At 41.3% G+C, this 18,440-nt stretch overlaps 1 protein-coding gene across 1 annotated transcript in view; it reads right to left on the bottom strand.

The window, feature by feature from the left end:
• Positions 1-18,440, bottom strand: part of TRABD2B (TraB domain containing 2B) — a 295,708-nt gene that overhangs the window by 211,585 nt on the left and 65,683 nt on the right. The window lies entirely within an intron of this gene.

Raw genomic sequence — 18,440 nt, 5'->3', positions numbered from 1 at the left:
GTGTAGATTAACTAAGGTCAGAGAATGACGTCCCCACACCTTCTACATCAGCAGTTCTATCACGTAAGGGGCAAGGCTGTCACTGCCCGAGAGTGTCTGGCATACAAGTGGAATTTTAGAAAACTATAGTTAACATGAAAAGGCAACTCAGAGTCCGGGGCCGGTAGTTACAGCTGTCAAATTAATATTCTGCTTCATTAAAGCCGTTACAGTCTTAAAGGGACAATAAACCTAGAAAGGCAAAAACAAAAAGAAAAGACCAATTTCCTATTCGTTAGAGTGCAAGACCTTTCGCAAACTTCTTATAAGAATGAAAACTTTTAAAGAAATCTAGCACATTAGTCAAGGAACCAACTTCTTCTGGACATCTTTGGCTGAAAGTAGATTAAACCAGGAGCAGGTCTACCAAAAAGGTGAGTTGGACTGACTGGGTCAACGGTGCAGCATTGACAACGCCTACAGCATTCCCAAATGCTTCGAGGTATACAAGCTGATTATGAGGAATCGGAGGAAAAAGTGTTGTCTTCACTCCTTAGGAGACTGCAGTGTAACAAAAATGTTGGATTGAACCTAAGGCCTACAACTGTATTGGGCCTTTTTCTTTCCTCTACTATTTTTACTAAATGTACGTTTTCTTTCTTCATGGCTATCGAGTGCTCTGAACCAAACAGATGCCTCTGACTGAAGCTCCCTCTCCCCTCTCACAGCATGAATCTCATAAGTAAAATAAAGCTGGCCAAACATTTTTTTAGATGGCTACCACCCAACACTCAATCGGCTGACAGCTATCTCTTTAGACTTCCCATACGTATGTACCCTGGTTGAGTGTGCATGTCTTCTAAATGGAGAAAAGGGGGAAAGTTGCTGCCAGAATGATCTGCCAGTGGTTTATCTTCTCAAAAACAAAAGGGTGAGGCATGTTGAAATCCAACTGCCATCAAGAAAAAGTTGAGATGCCTCCATACACATCCACTAAAATCAGTGAGACTCAGATGAAAGTATCCTAATGTGTATTGCCAGCTTTGGTTAGAAATACTATAACGTTATCCCTTTTGCCCCTCCTTGTTTCTACAGATGTAGCAAAGTTTAACTTGACTGTGATAACTTTCTGTGATAAGTCATACCTTAAGCCTTTGAAAAGCAATTGGTATTTTAACACCATAAGAGCCATTGTAAAGCAATTGAAAGGGCAAATAAACTGTAGCACCGAAAGTTACTTTTGCCCCATCTGTACTTCCAAGTTATACACTGGAAGGATTGTTTTGGCGGTAAGGGAGGTTGCTAAGCATCTAGGGCTTATTCACTTGGATGGATTTAATGTCCCAGTTCCCTACGAGATTGCAAGTGACAGAACACGGATCCATTAAAGTCACTTTCATATGCGATTTATTTTTTACTGACCAATGGTCCATGTTTAAAAATTCCAGCATATTCTGTTTTGGTGCATTTTCATGCACCAAAGTCGCCTGTTAAAGTCAGGGTGCATGAAAAAAATAGGAATGCAAGCGCTTGGCATGCGTGTGTGCTCCATTTTTTTTTTTCACACACCCAATGACTTCAATCAGAGTTTTAAATCCCATCAACCTTTTTTTTTTAAAACACATAATAAGTGGATCACACTCAGATGGCACTTGGCGATAAAAATACAAAAAACAATGTGAAATGTATATACACTCTTAGTGCAATTGGGGAGTTCATGCAAATAAGGAAGATGGAACTATACCTCTGCAGCGCCACCTATTGGATGGCAGCATCCCTTCAAAACAATGTGACTGTTTACCAAGTTTTAACAATGATTGTGGATAGGAAACCAAGCCAGAATCTATACACAGACAGCTGTTTCGGGGGGTTTGCTCCTCATCAGTGTGTAGTAGGTCTCTGGCTTAGCAGGTGAGAGGTCTGCGATGTGGGAAGTTTTTTACAGACCAAAACTGCGCTCGACCGTGTAAACCGAGGGTTTACAGAGGTCTTGCAGGCAGAGAAAAAGAATGTCCAGTTGCAGGAAGGTAAGGAAGATACCACTTTCCCATAATAAGATGTATGACTATACTACTACTACAAGGGAAGTGGACACCTGAGCAAAAATAGTATTTATTCCATCTGTTAATACTTAGTGGGGCCTCCTTTAGCCCTAATGATACTCTCTGCTGCATACTTTCTACTAACATCTGATACATTTCAGCTGGTATTTCCCTCTATGCATGCTGCAAATGTCTGGGGACTTCTCTCAAGGAAGATGCATCAGCCCATCTACAATGGTGCAAGAAGCATCGTCATTAGACAGTTGAGCAGTCAAGGAACATTCTAAGGAGTGACGATTCCCTCTACTCCATCTTCACATCACACAGAGATACCTGAGTGTGGTACTCTGGAAATGGTCAGCCATACTTCCAACAAGACAACGCGCCTCGTCACAAGTCCAACGCTGGTTTGAGGATATAGATGTTCTACGATTGGACGGGCCTGAACCTACTGAACATCTTTGGGACAAACAGGAATGTCAGGTGAGGAAATATGAACATCGTACATCTTCCTTGAGAAAACTCACCAGACATTTGCAGGATGAATGAAGGGAAATACCAGCTGAATTATATCAAACGTTAGTAGAAAGTATGCGGCTGACAGTATCTGGTGTCATTAGGGCCAAAGGAGCCCCACTAAGGATTAACATATGGAATAAATACTATTCTTGCCCAGGTGTCAATTACTTTTGGCAGGATAGTGTATCATATAGTCATATATACCACTGATTTATGCAAGGAAGTGATAAATCTTCAACGGTCGAACAAAAAAATATGATTTTTTTTACTGAACCAAAGAGAGCAAAAACTGACATAGCCGCCATATTGGTTGTTACCCAAGAAATGGATGAAGGAGATGTTGACAGATCAGGACAAGAACTCAAGAACTTTACATTCCATGAATGGAGCACTTATTAATCCACCTGGATAGAACTGATGCTGCGTGAACTGACCACATAGGCCGGCGCGGATAACGCTCCTCTTATACCGGCCTTTGATTTCTTATATTTTATCTGATTGCATCTGACTTTAACAGCCCTTCTGCGCCTCGATGCTAGAAATATACACGTGTTTATATATGCGCCTACTAAAAAGAGGCTCTGTTCTGTCCAGAGCTTCCATAAGATCAAATATTAACAGCATCGAAAGTACAGAAAAGTCATTCTTTCCAACCAAGGACCCCCCTATGTAGGTGAAATTTTGGACAGTACTGAAAAAGTTGCACGCTACAAATTAGCAGCAGCTCCCTTTAATATCTCCCCGGAGTATTCATTTACTGGATATAAAATATTCACAGTGTGACATCAGTGGAATGAAAGGCAAGGGGGAAAAAACGAGATGAAGTCTTCGGTGTGAAACAGGAATATTTATCTTGCTTGGGATATTGAGTTTCATTTTTCAGAAGGTTCCATTCAGCTTGTAAATATTCGCCGTGCGATTTGTTACATACACTGGTTTTGTTGTAGAAACATAGAATTTGACAGCAGTTCAGAGCGGCTCGGCCCACCTAGTCTGCTGCACCCCCCCACCCCTTCCATAAAACCTTATATCAACCTCCACTCCTGTGTGCACAACCTCCCGTCCTGCCTATGGGGGGGGGGGGGGGGGAGGTCAGCCTTAGAATATTTTTTATTAATTAAGATATTGGTGGAAGATAATTTTTAATATTTAACCTCTAGAAGACCAGGCCAGTTTTGGACTTGAGGGCAAAAAAATAACTTTTTGATTTTTTTTTTTACTTTTTGCATTCCACCAACTATCACATTTTTTTTTACCTTCAGGTCGATGTTGCTGTATGAGGCTTCAAAATTTGGTTAGATGAGTTTTTCTTTATTTAGAATTTAATTTATATTATTTTTTATTTAATTTATATTATTTTTTATTTAATTTATATTATTTTTTATTTAAAATATATTATTTTTTATTTAATTTGTATTATTTTTTATTTCTATGGGGAAAATGCAGTAAAAAAAAAATTCTGCTGTAGTGTTATTTTTTTTGTTTACCTAATACACCGATCATCATTTAAAGGGTAGTCCGGTTTTTAGACAACTTTTTTTTTTTTTTTTAAGTATAGCTGCAGATGCGTTAAAATAACACAGCAGTGGTACTTACGTGTCCTCTACCCCAGTGATCCAGTGATCTTCATTCAAAAACAGTCAGCCACTCAGATGCGACGGCCTGTCAGGTACCGTTCTCCTGGCTTCACCGCACAGACATTGGGAGCCATGATGATAGGAGAACTGCATCTGACTGCTGCGGCTTCTGATTGGCTGCAGTGGTCAGGTGGTAGCTATTCCTAAACAAAGATTGGGAGGACCGCAGGGCTTCCTCGCGGGGAAGAAGTTGGTTAGGTATCGCTGTTTTTGTTACTTTAGGTGTACTTAAAAAATTGTGTGACAACTTGACAACCCCTTTAATGATGTTATATATGTGCTGTGCAGATTGTTACAATAGTGGGTATACCAAATACTGTCTGCATAAATTACACTGTTTGTTGAGATTAATATTTAGTGAATTTTACTTAACGGAAAAAATGTTAGTTTTTTTTTTTACTATTTCTCATTAGTTTTCTTTATTTTACCTACTTTCGGGTTATTCTCAAAGATTTTTAATTTCCTCTAATGTAGCAGCATATACAGATTTAGCAAATTATGTTAACGTGACAGGCATTGGTTGCACCAAACTTTAACGTGACTTTTTTCCAATGGCTATTGTGTCAACTTAAAGTTTGCAGCAACAGAGTATTTAATGCCTTAAGTATAAAGTTAAGGTTTGCTACATCTGTACCTTTATGGTATCTATAATAGGGGGGAAAAAGGGTCTTGTTATTTGTGCAGCACTTTCAGGTAATTTATTTATTATTCGCCCCCAGCAAGCTGGTTTCGCATTTTACAAGGATGGAAGTCTGAGTTAACCTTGAGCCGGCTATCTGAACCATGCGGGGATTGAACTCGCAGCCTTCAGGTCATGAGTGAGAGCTTAGGACTGCATACTGCTGCCTCAACACTCTGATGCACAAATAATAAAATTATGGCCAGAATACCGCATATACCGAGTTCATATACGGTAGTGAGGTCAAAGGAGATCCACTCCACACTCAATCTATATCCATATAGGGTGTGATCAGTGTTGATCATGGCATGCTAGAAATTAAAAAGGATCTGTTCTGTGCTCATGTCAGCTGGGCCAGTTGCAAAGCTCCTCTCTACCAGCCAGAGACTAAGCCATGGAGGGTAGAGTAGAGAGCAGGGGATGATGGGTGCAGGAGGCATTAGTTTGGTGTAACTTCAGGAGAGGCTGCTGAGTAGTGTCCCGCCCCCTTAGTGATGTGAGCGATGACACAACTAGCGTGTTCCTGTCAAGAACTGCCTCCATCATGGCACCACCCACCTCCCCGAGCCTAGGAGAAGATTCTCAGCACTTCTAGTGTCATATAAAAGGAAAGCTAGCTGTGCCACAGATGAGCGCTCAGGAGTACAGGGTGACACAGCTACAGAGGATAGTGTGTGAGCAGTGAGGCAGAATAGCCAAAGACTACAAAGTACATGGCGGTGGCTGTTGTGAGTACATAGCAGTGGCGCAACACTTGGGAAATGGTGCAATAGAAGAAACAAAATAAATTGCCCTGATTACCTGGGGGCCAAAGGCCACCAAAAGAGCCCTGATGACTGAGGGCCAATGAGTATGGAAATAAGCTGCATGGAAGGAGGGTGAGGCTCTCTTCCCACATGAGACTCAGTCTCTGAAGCAGCAGACATCGCCATGGACCTGGATTCAATGACAGTGCTATAGACCTGGATTTGATAAAGTGGCAAGACATGTCCAACAAAACACTAGTGTGTGCACACTATGGACTGTGACGGATTAGTATGGACTGTAGTAGTAAAAAGTATATGAATTCAATTGTTAATATTTTTATTACAGTGCAATGTCTTTAATCTGGCACCGGTAAGACCTGATAGCTGCCAGATTATCACAGATTCAGAATTTTCAAACAGTCCTAAGAAAAATATGCAATCTCATAGTTCATATTTGCAAGCAGTGTTTGAGATCCAGAGCAAAACTTCTGCAACAAATTAGGAAATGCAACAGATTTGGAAATTTGCAAGGCGACTGCATTTTTTTTTTACATTGCTTCACATGGGTTTATACACAATAGCGCATGCTTCAGCGTAACATATTTGCGCGAGGAACGAGGAAGATATGCGAGCGAATCATAGAATTTTACTGTGTTTTCTGCTTATGCAATGACTCGATTTAAAAGACTATTTAGGCTAATGAGGTTCAGATGTGTTCTTCTGTTCATGACATTGCGAAATATAGCGCATTTGCAAGTGCATTGAGGCGTCTATGCAGAACTTTAATGCGCAAATGTACACAAAATTAAAGCATGCTTTTTTTCCCCGCTATGTGCATGAAATGCGCGTGCAAAAAACGGAAATGAGAACGCACTCATTGAAACCAATCTAATCTTTGTATATTGCGCATGCAAAAATATCCGTGTGAACACGCCTTTAAAGAAATGTCGCACGTGATATTATACAGCACTCATACCAAAGTTCTAGCAGAGCTTCATACTTCTTTAAGCGCACGATCCGAGCGTTAACTGCAAAAGATAAGCGCACAAAGGAAATGTGCTTGGAGCAAACTGTGTGTCTCCGGCTTACTACTGAGATTGCAGAGATACACAGACAGCAGCTTTGTTTCATTACCAATAGACTTGGCTCATACTAAAGGGCTGCAGCTCAGCGCAAGAGTCATCAGCCCCGGACTGTGGGAAGGATGTGCGCAAATATCCCACTGAGCGAAAATCAGAAAAGGTTTGACTTTAATGGGCTGTTTATGGAGTGAGGCTGCGATAAGCGCTTGGTAGAAGTGTTCAGCACCGGGCACCCGGCACTCTCTGACAATACAACTATTGTGTTACAATGTATTAAAGTCACCTCTAATAAACACAGGATCCTGATCCTCTTACACAGCTTGTCAGCTGCCCATAAAATAGTCGCTGATAGGAAAACCAAACCATCGGGCCAAGGCAAGCAGGGACTTTTTTTTTTTTTTTTTAGAAACGTATTTAGTTCCCTGCAATTAAACCTCAGATGTATTATTATTATTAGAATATTTAACTTTTTTATAATTTGACCATAAAAGCAAAAAAATCACCAGTAAGGGTCCGTAGAGCTGATTTCTCATTTACATAGTAACATAGTATGTAAGGCTGAATGAAGACAATGTCCATCTAGTCCAGCCTGTTTATCCTTCTTTGTTGTTGATCCAGAGGAAGGCAAAAAAAAACAAGAGGCAGGAGCCAATTAGCCCATTCGGGGGAAAATCCCTTCCCGACTCCCTAATGGTTATCAGACTAATCCCTGGATCAACCCCTAATAGTTCCAACCTGCCTGTATACCCGGATTAACAATTGACCTAAGATTTATATCTTGTAATATCCTTCTGCTCCGGAAAGATATCAAGTCCCCTTTTAAACTCCTGTATGGATTTTGCCATCACCACGTCCTCAGGTAGAGAGTTCCACAGGCTCACTGCTCTTACTGTAAAGAACCCTTTTCTGTGTTGGCGATGAAACCTGCTTTGAATGAGAGAATGATGTCAGAGTTTGCTCATTCGCTCTTGCAGCACAGACAAATATAACGTTGGCTCGTTCAAACGAGAAGTCGTTCACATTCGATGAGTGAAAGAGAACGACTGAACGATCGGTATTTAAAAGGAATGATTAGAGAAGGAGCCAACGATGACTTTTATGCTGTATAAGAAGAATGAAAAGAGAACTATTTATCATTCCTTGTTGGATACGTTTACACTGAATGATTATCGTTCCTTATAAAAGGGTCTTAACTCCACATCTTGGAGTCGTCTTTTGATAAATATTCTATTCATCTCTTTCCGGGGAAGTCACCACTATTATGACACATCAGGCCTCAATGCACATTGAATCTGTATTATCTCAATCCCAATGACGATGTTAAAGGGGTTTTCTGGCACTTTACTATCGATCAGTCCTCAGGATAGGTCATCAATAGCTGATCGGCGAAAGTCCACAGCTCAGTATTCTTGCCGATCAGCTGTTCCAGCCCGCTGTCGGGGCAGATGGAGTTATAAACCAATAGTTTTGTTAAAGGGGTTGTCTGAGTTAAGGACAATCCCTGTCACTAGGTCCCTCATGTTCTAAAATAACAAATAATTACTTACTCATCTGTCCTCGCTCGTCCCCCACCGCCGACTCGGGTCTCCACTGTCTGCTCCCATAAACCTGCTCAAGCAGCCAATGACAGCGCTCAGCCATGATCGTTAAGCACTATTATTGGCTGCTGCTGCTTGTTTGTAGATGGGCCTAGCCTGCCAAGTAACATTACTGGGAGACCTGAGCCGGCGGCGGAGGATGAATGGGGGAGCAGAGTAAGGTAAGTGCTTATTTGTTATTTTATACCATGAGGGACCTGATGACTGGGGTTACCCTTGGAAATTTTTGGTCTGGTGGGAAGGGGAAGAGGAATGAGAGAGAGAGACAGAGAGAAAGAGAGAGACAGAAACACGAACCTAGGAAAAAACAAAACAAAAGCTCGGGACCCGGCGTTCCACATACAAAAAAGCTCGAGTCTCCCATTGTCGTCAATGGGGTTCGTTACTCGAGTAGAGCTCTCGAATTTTACGAAAAGCTCGACTCGAATATCGCGGACCCGAGCATTTGGGTGCTTGCTCATCTCTATTCAGAACGTGACACATAGGGCAAGTCAGATCCCGCTCCCTAAACCACCAGAAAACCGCTGATTGTAACTGGGAAGCCGCAGCCACCAAGATACTTTGCTGGGGAAGTGTAGAATTACAAAACAGCCATTCTAGCAAATGGCTATCTCATAATACAAGAACGGCACAAAGTCTACCTGAACGGGAACAGCTCTCTGTTCTGGGTCATAAAGGGGGTGTGGACAGGGAGGGGGGTCCTGAGCCAAAAAATCTGCTCTGTGATATTAATATGTCTGGGTTTTGCAACTCATCAGTGTGCAGTAGGCTTCTGGCTGGGCTAGTGAGAGGTCTATAACGTGGGTCGGGAAGCATATCATCTCTCATTAAGGAGACTTATAAGGCCATGCATGCTCCTCTGGGAAATATGTAAATAAGGAAGATGGAACAATACCTCCTGAAACCTGCTGCACATTGATGAGGGGCAAAACCCCCAAAACAGCTGTCTGTGTATGATAATTATGGCTTTGGTTTTCAATTCACAGTCAATATTATAAGACTTGTATAAAGAGTCTAACATTGACTTGCAGGAATGCTGCCTTCCAATAGGTGGCACTGCAGAGGTATTGTTCCATGTTCCTTATTTGTATATTTCCCAGAGGAGCATGCATGGCCTTATAAGTCTCCTCACACCTCTAGGTGCTCTCTTTAAGGAGTGATGATACCCTTCCCAACCCTATTAGGGCATATGAACATGGTTTGTGATCTTGGAACAACCTCTTTGAAGTACTTTTCTATGGTGCCACCATATTCCCTCCTAAGAGTATAACTTCTAGAGGAGAACCAGTATTAATCAGCATTCATGGCACTCCTTCTCATGGATTGTGTATGATACTCCAACTTTCTATGGAAGCACACAGGGGTGCAGGATGGCCCTGTAGCAGACTGTGGACACCATATAGGTCCATAATACAAACATGTACATGAGGCTATAGATTCAAAGAAGTAAAGTTCTACGATAAGGTAGATATTTTGGGGGGCATGGTTAGGGTTAAGTCCATGACACAAATACATTCCATGCTGCTCATAATTCACTACTTAGCTGGCATTGTGATGACTGCAAGTGGAACTGGAAAAAGCGTATCATAACCATATGTTGAACGATAAACTATGCTATGGATACACCATGAGATTAGGGACCATTTCATTCCCCTTTTCATCTCATAAAATAAACATTAACCTTGTTGAGAAATAAAACAAACACGAACAAATGAGCTAATGGGGGTTTGATTATAGATGCATGTGGAGCCGCTACTCTGCATCTCTTTCTTCTCCTTCCAAACTCATAATGACTGGCCTGATTTGACTTATTTGATCAAGATGAATGTCATGTGTCTGAGTGTGAAGAAAAATCCACAATGGAAATCAGCGACAGGCAAATTGTAGTCTACCAGCGGCTGCTGAGTTATGACTGCCAGGGTATTGGTGATCTTAAAGGGGTACAACAGGGAAAAAATATATTACATGTCCATCGGTGGAGGACAAGGTAGTCAGACCATCACCGAGACCAAGAATGAAGCCGACTCATCCCATGCCCTCAATGGACAGATGGGAATTATGGAAACCTCAATGAAGACATAGTGTCATGGCTTGTTGGCATGTGCTCCTTGTCATGTGTTTGGTTGATTTGGTTGGCTGTGGGGTGGATCAGCCCAATCAGCCAATCACTGTTTGTCTGTACACATTTATTCGGGCCCCTCCCCTCAGAAGTTGCTGGTTATTCTCTAGGCTTGTTTGAGCATGCATGCTGTCTAATCTATTTTATCTGAGCCCTGTCTGAGCTAGGTTCAAGGCTCTTTGGTGGATCAAATATTGACTTATAGGGTAGCTACCGCCAATACGTGGCACTAGAGAGAGATATTTGGTTTGTGCTGAAGGAGAGCTAATTTACATATCTTTTCCCAGGACACATAGCCAGTAAAACTGCCTATGCCAGTTGGCGGTCTACCCAATGAGAAACAGTGCCTTACAGTACTTTATTGGAATGGGGGTGAAGAGGTAGCAGCTTCAACTTAAACACTGCATGGAAAAAAGGGACCCTAATATTCTTTGTAGAATCCCTACCAGTTATTGTTTTATGACAAGTATACTTCACATGGAATATCTCTTTAAGATTACCGACCAAGTATGAAGATGTTCTCAAGAGGGATTGAAGGAGACTATTTATGTTTAGAAGAGGCTGCTATGGAGCCCCAGATTGAATAGGCTTCTTGGGGCAATTGACAATTAAGAATAAAAAGTCACCTCATAACAACAAACTGTATCTTTGATTTTTTTTTTTCAGGAAGCACACTTTGCTACAAGGCTGGATGAAGAGGTTGTCCTATGGGCACTGGCCTTGAACAAGTAGATGGCCCTATATTAAAGGTGGTGCCATCAGTTACAATGGAACCTGGTGGCTTGAGAAGGCCCATCTTCAACAGGTCCTTCGAGAGCCAAAGGTGAACTGTTGTCCAAAGTTGTTAATGGAGCTATTCATCTTCTGGGCGTTGGCCCACATCCTGATGAACTGGCCCTTTGCTTTGCACTCTAACAAGTTTTCATGAAGTGCAAGGGAGGAGTAGGATTATGACTTTCTGTTTCTTGACAATTTCCCTTCCAAAAGTTTAAATGAACTGGTTGTTTTACTCTCTTAGAGACAGTAATATCCTGACAGAAATTAAAAAGAAGCAAAAAAAGTCTAAAATAGCTTTGTGTCCAACGAAGGCAAACCGAGAAAAAATAACACAAGTCCCTTTTACTATTCAGATCCGTACCTTACTCCACCTGGATAAAGGAACTACAGTATCTGAGATATTAATTATTTGGGTTCCGATCTGACTCAGAGTAAGCATTCCCCTGCTCTGTGGTTTCAGCGCTCGCAATGAATAAAGTTATTCCTTACAGCGCGGCAATTTTACGACTATTTCCTGATAACTTTATACAGAGTATCTGCTCTGATTCCTTTAAAGGCTTATTGGGGGAAGCAAATAAGATAGTTTATAGAAATAAAACCGACTGCATGGAATGACCCCAGAAGCTGAAAAAGCTCTTTATTTAAAGCATCAATGCCACCTTCTCAGGGAAGTTTAGTCAAATTCCCACAATGGCCAGGCTGGGACTGAACGTGGAGGTGGACATCGCGTTAGCTAAATTTGCCACATATTTTCTCAGATTAGTACTACCAGTCTGATAATGACGAGGGTGAGTCAAAAATGATCCGCACTCTGGCAGCAGAATTTATTTTAGTCAACTTTCTGAAAAGACAAATACAGGATTTCTCTATGTAATTTCCCTGCTTTTCAATACAGTTTGTCCATCTGTCAACAAACTTTCGGATTTCCTCAGTGAAAAAATGTTTTAGTCTGAGCTGGAAGCTACAAATACACCACTGTCTACACTTCATCATCAGATGTGAATCTTCATCATCCTCTTAGGGCTTCTTTCAGGGGTCCAAACAGGTGATAGTCCGATGGGGCAAGATCAGGAGGCATGGACGGGCTCCTTCTTCATGGCTGACACTTAAGTAACCTTCCTTGAACTTCTCTATCCATTCAGAGAGTTTTTCAGCAAAATGTACTTCAAACATTGCACCAAAATAAGTGTTAAAATCAATTCCACGTGTTCCATGTAGATTATGATGGAGATGTTCTAAAGAATAACCGATACATGTTGACTTCTATATATATTGATACTCAACTCAAGCCTATCATACTGTTATCATATCATTGGTTTCTTGCCACCCCTTGCGGAAAATTACAATCCATTCATAATGTGAGATCACAGCTTCCTTAGATACCTAGACTTAGGTCCCCCTATGCCTTTTGGCGCATCAGGCAACAAATGAATGCCATCGTTGAAGGTCAAAAGCAGCATCATTCCATGAAAGGTCAACACGCAGTGCGCAAGTATATACTTTGCCAGGTGATCTTTTGCCTTCCCGGCTGACGCTTTCGATTTTTGGAATCCATGAGATAGTGATTGGTCTCAGTCTTGTCTCAGGGAGGTGTAAGATGTGCCCAGCAAAATGGCATCAGCATTCAATGATTCGAGAGTAGACTGGCCATGTACCAGAGCGGCGGTAAATTTCTTCATTTGCAACCCAATCATGGTAAGCGGCCTTGAACAGGCAATGAAGACATCGTTGTTGGAAAACATCGAGTCGCCCATGACATCTGGTCATTTTCCATGTTTTCAGATGCAAATGGTGCAGTCAGGATCACTATAGTGTTCAGAGGTTGTATCTTTGTTTGTAATGGGAGTGAGGCAGTAGTCCATATAGGTCGTCGATTTTGTAAAGTTGCCCACGCCTTCCCGATATGACGCTGGACATCATGTTCAGCATCTCCGTCATTGATGATTGTACTACCTATGTAGATAAATTGGCCGCTGTTGCTGGTTGACTGTGATTGAAGCATTTGTGGATATGGCGTATTTAACTCACATCATCGGCGTCTTTTCTCCTTAATCTGTAAACCAGCCATCATAGCTTCCAACATTGTGTAAAATAAGTAATTGGTGATATATTGTTTTCACCCCCTTAAACATTTACAATAGTTCTCCAATAGCATATATAAAAACACTCTAGGATCAGATTAAGAGTTGGACAGAATGTTTTAATTTCCGTTATAATTTATCCCTTTCAAGTTATCATTTATTTTTGGAAAATAAAAACTTTTTGAAAACTTTTTTTTTTCCCATTCAAAAGTCTAATTTCAATGCTAGGGCTCCTTACGCCTCCCGCTTAGAGACAGTCACCCTGAAAAGCCTTCGTTATTCTGACCTGTCAAGAGAAAGATTGATTTGATGAAAGTCTGCACTGTGTTGTCCTGGTAGCTGAGCAAACACAGATGTTGCAGTGTTAAGGAGCTCTTTGCTAGGAACACATAGATAAATATTGATCGGCTATTGAGCATGGAGAGCCGCTTTGGAGTGGCAAAAGAAAGAAAAATGACTGAGGAGAATAAGGAGAGAAAAGGAATTTGAGATACTAAAGACATTTTATTTGCTGACCACAGAAAAGCATGAAATTGCTGCTAATCCCCCGGGCAGCCTGGTTATGGTGGTTTAGCTTTAACAGATTTCTAATTAAATCTGTTTACAGATAAGTTCTGTGTTTACTCAATGTTCATTACTGCCGGCTTTGCTTCCACCCAACCGGTAGTCAATGGATCTTATCTGCGTTCTAGCTCGGATTGTCATAAAAGTCATCAGCCATTTATCAAGAGACATAAAAAATGCATCTATTATTCTAATGGCTGACAGATCTTGGACAAGGGTAAGGGGATTCCAAACTTAAGAACTACTATTGGATTGCGGTTTGTGATTATTATTAGACTAATTCTCATGGACGGAAACACGATGGAGCTCCATGTAACCACAACATAATTACCCAATTATCATCGGATACAGGGGACAGTTTATAGACATTAGAACATCCCACCAATTTTGATGAATTGAGGTAATGGTCCAAAGGTGGCCAGAGACAGGAGCGCTTTGTTTTATAGTAGGACAATTTTGGTGGGATGTAAAGACAATCTGATATCGTTGATAAGAAACTGATATTAAATTAATGAAAGATTCCCCACCAAAATTGGTAACAAGAAGAAGAAACAGAAGAAAAACTCCCTCACTGCGCTTCAGGTGGAAGTGCCTTAAAGAAATCTCAAGCATGATGCTTGAGAAAGGTGGACCCTTCCACCGAAATGCGTTGCATGTATTCATATCTTTTCCTATTTTTCCTTTGTTGTTCGACCTTACAAGAGGTCTTTTTATCATAGTGGTTTTAGTTAATAAAACCTATTTTTGTGGAATAAACCCATTGGCGGAGACTTCTTTAAGGCACTTCCACCCGAAGCGCAGTGAGGGATTTTTTTTTCTTTCTCCTTGTTGCTATTTACCTGTTCCTTATTGGGAATCGGGTTATCCTACACTGCAGCTCTCCAAGGGACTGGATCTTGGAAGAGCCTCTTAAAGAGACTGTTACAAGCACACTTGGATTCTTGGTGCAGGCGTGTTGCTGCGGTAACACGCCTGACACCGGGTGAGTTAAATCATATCTGTCAAATTTTCTCTTTTTATGTGCAGGCGCTCTCCTTGATTATTGTTTTCCACCAAAATTGGAGGGATTGGCCAGAAGATATCTCATATCTATACCTAACTCTTTAGAGTTTGGAAAATTCTTGACCAAAAGAAGCCGCATGAGAGCCTACAATCCAACAGGATGGATTTTTCATCTCCTGTCATTTTGGTAATACCAGAAATAAGTTGCATTATGGTCTGGTAAATGTATGGAAGCCAATTTATTTCCATTGATCCACAAAAAGAATGTAGGATTGATCACATTGTATGTGCCAGTTGTGTGGTGTAAAGTAGTTGCAAATTTTAATGCAAGCCAAACTTGCACAAAAGTTTGCGATTTTTTTTGTAAAAAAAAAAAGATTGAACCAGGCTTACTCGAAAGGGGCAGGGCCACCCATATCTCATCAAACTAGTATAATTTATACCATAAACTAGTGTAAATCACAGCAGAAATCTACAGCAGCTCATAGGTAGTGTAGGTTCCAAGTGGTGGAGCATGAATGGCCCAAGATGCTTCAGCCTCTTACTACAATTGCAACATCTTACTCCAATGCACTTCACTAAGTCCGGCGTATGAAACATCGGTCTTAGATAAATGTGTCCCATTGACTGCAATGTTCATTGGAAAGCCTGAACAAAAGCTGCCTGCTCAAGCGTTTATGCTTATATTACTGAAGAATAAGACAACTCTGGCAGTAGCGTGTTGAAAGCCGGTATGCCTGTTGTCTCTTTCTGCTACCATCAAGGAACCATCAATCCCTGTAGTCCAAATCAAAGGGTTCTGTTGACTTTTATTTCAAGTGCATGGCCAGCTTAGCAAATGTCTTATGTTGTGATATAGTCCCTTCTTTAAACAGGTTTAGACCCGTGCAAGACTACAATTTGAGGCACAATGGGGGAAATTTACATAGCTAAGCATGCCAGAATTTTGGCTCAATTTACAGGAAAAAAAACTGGTCTGCATGCCTGTACATGCTTCCCACCGCATTTATTACTGTATGTGTCTTATTGGTATAGACACATTCTTGATGAGTAGCAATGGTTTAGAGGAAAGGAGGTGCGGCTTAGTCGGAAATAGGCATTGCTTAAATCTGACGTTTGACAAAATTTTGTCCAATGTAAACCCACCTGGCAACCAATAGGGGGCGTAAAGTTAAACAAAAGTGTCTAAAGATACATGAAATGTATTATCTAGCAAGAGCCACTGTGATAAATGTAGGACATATTTGGGCTTCTTGGTCTTAAGGCCCTTTTACACAACAAGAAAAATTGGAACACACATACAACCTGCGATGGAGTATTCATTGTATATCCTTCACTTGAAATGCATTTCCACAATAATTGGCTATTTTCAATCGCTCATTGGATTATAACCGCGCCTCTAGTCAACCCTTCTGCCACCGCTGTCTAGTCAGCAAATTGTTACAACACCTTTTTAAACCAAAGGATTTGCAGCAGACAAAAAATGATTCTTAGGTACACATGAAAGATCCAATCTAGCGATTCACCACTGATCGTTCGGTCGCTGCACATGTTTACACCTAGCAATTATCATGCAAATCCATCGATCTAACATTAATTTGCATGATAATTGGTCCTTGTAAAAGTGACCTAATTTTACAGCGTCCATTAGGAAAGATTAGTAATAGAGATGAGCGAGCACGCTCGTTTAAGGCTCATGCTCGGTCGAGCATCGGTCTTGCCGAGTAACTGATTTCTTGACTGAGGGGCGGCGGGTGGGAGAGTGAGAGAGATCTCTCCCCCCCCCCTTCCCCCCAGTGTTCCCCGCTATCCCTGATAGCTGAAGACTCAATCTTGGGATATAACCCAGTCAGACATTGTATTGACTACCATTAAGTTTTTTTGTAGGACAGTCTTCGCCCTCCAATAAAAGTCAATGTAAACCTAACACAACTGTAATAGCCTAGCTCTGTTTTCGTTGACGTCCAATGGATTCCAGTATTCTTGCCCCACCCAAGCCCCTTATTACCCCAATGTCTAATTTAACAAAGGTCTTACAATGTATGTCTTTTTTCCCTAACCGTAGCCTCTTAGTGCACATCTACATATTGATAGTCCTAAATTTGGTAGAAAATGATAAGGCATGTTGAAAGACATTGGCATACGACTATTCACTAGCGGTTGCTGTGGATCTCCCTTGCCCCAATCATCAGGCTGTTTTTTATAAAGATATATATATATATACCAAATAGTTCGACTTTACAGCTTTATATACGATGTATCAGAAACCGTCTGCAGTGACTGCTGCACCCCGCCAACAAGTTGATATATATAGGTTTTGATTAGATGTGCGCCTTATTAAGTAAATGAAATGGTTGGGGATCACTTTTTTCCGTCTGGATGGTAATTCTCTCCAAACATATGTTTCTTATCAGATGCTCCCTATTGTTCAACATATCAACAATGAAATGTTCTGTATTTATCTTCATTCAAATAAATGTCATCACCGGAGTTCAAGATCCAACTGCAGTCTGAAAGTTGGATATCTGCCGGGCATGCATAGCCAAAACCCCTTAAATACTTCACCTTATACAATATATAGCGCAGAGCCTGCCAGATAAGTAGATGATAAACACAGCCAGCCTGAGCGAAAGCCATTACAAAGAGGATGGGATACAGCATCGGAAATCTAACATTCCTACCGATAGCGAGGCTAATACTGGGGGCTTAGAAGCCTCGAAGACCCTCTACTGGAGTTTACAATTCCTTATGGTCAGGGAATCAAACTTTGCAAAAAGTTGTACACCGATCCAAATTTCAAGTCGTATTGGCTTCCCAACGGTAGGCCATATACAATATATTTATCCATAGCAATGCATTTTGGGAAATATCCTAATAGGCTCTTGTCATTCTATGGTCATGGCTTCCATTATTATTACACCCTTTGCAGTTATGAATGATCAATCTTTCAGTAGGTCCCAACAAATTCAATTGAATTGACTTTTATGATAAGGACTGTCAGATTTTCAACACTTCAGACAGCAAGAAAGCTCCTGCAAACTTCGCTTCTCATTACGACATAAACACTAGAAGCAAGCACAAAAGTGCTTGCTATGCTTACGTGGTCCATTGTTCATATGGAGTGTCCTTAAAGAGGGTCATCCCACTTCTAGCTGTCACGCGCAGGAAGCAGACAGCTCCGCATGTTACACAGTGGCCCTGGTTGGTATTGCAGACTGTACATGGGCTGTCCAGTTGTAAATTGTTTCCCTATCATCCATAGTTGCCTATGCTCATCAATAGTAGATCAGGGGGGTTCATCATCCAGGACCGCTCGCCAATCAACTGTTCTTTGGGCCAGTGCACTCATGCATGAAGCGGATTTGTGCAGGAAGCAGACAGCTCCATTCCTACTGCAGTGGCTAGGCTTGGTATTACAGGCTAAGTTCCTATTCCCTTCAATGAAATCTCTGCCTGTAGTATCAAGACTGACCAATACAATAGGAACTGAACTGTCTGCTTCCTGCAAAATTGCACTAGTCCGAAGAACAGCTGATCATCACAGGTCCTGGTGAATGACTTCCTCCGATTTACTATTGATGACCTATTCTAAGGATAGGCAGTAGAGATGAGCGA

Source organism: Eleutherodactylus coqui, chromosome 3 (assembly GCF_035609145.1).
Source record: "Eleutherodactylus coqui strain aEleCoq1 chromosome 3, aEleCoq1.hap1, whole genome shotgun sequence".
In the NCBI taxonomy this organism is placed as follows: Eukaryota; Metazoa; Chordata; class Amphibia; order Anura; family Eleutherodactylidae; genus Eleutherodactylus; species Eleutherodactylus coqui.
Note: the sequence above shows the minus strand (reverse complement) of the source record. Positions and strands in the feature narration are given on the sequence as shown.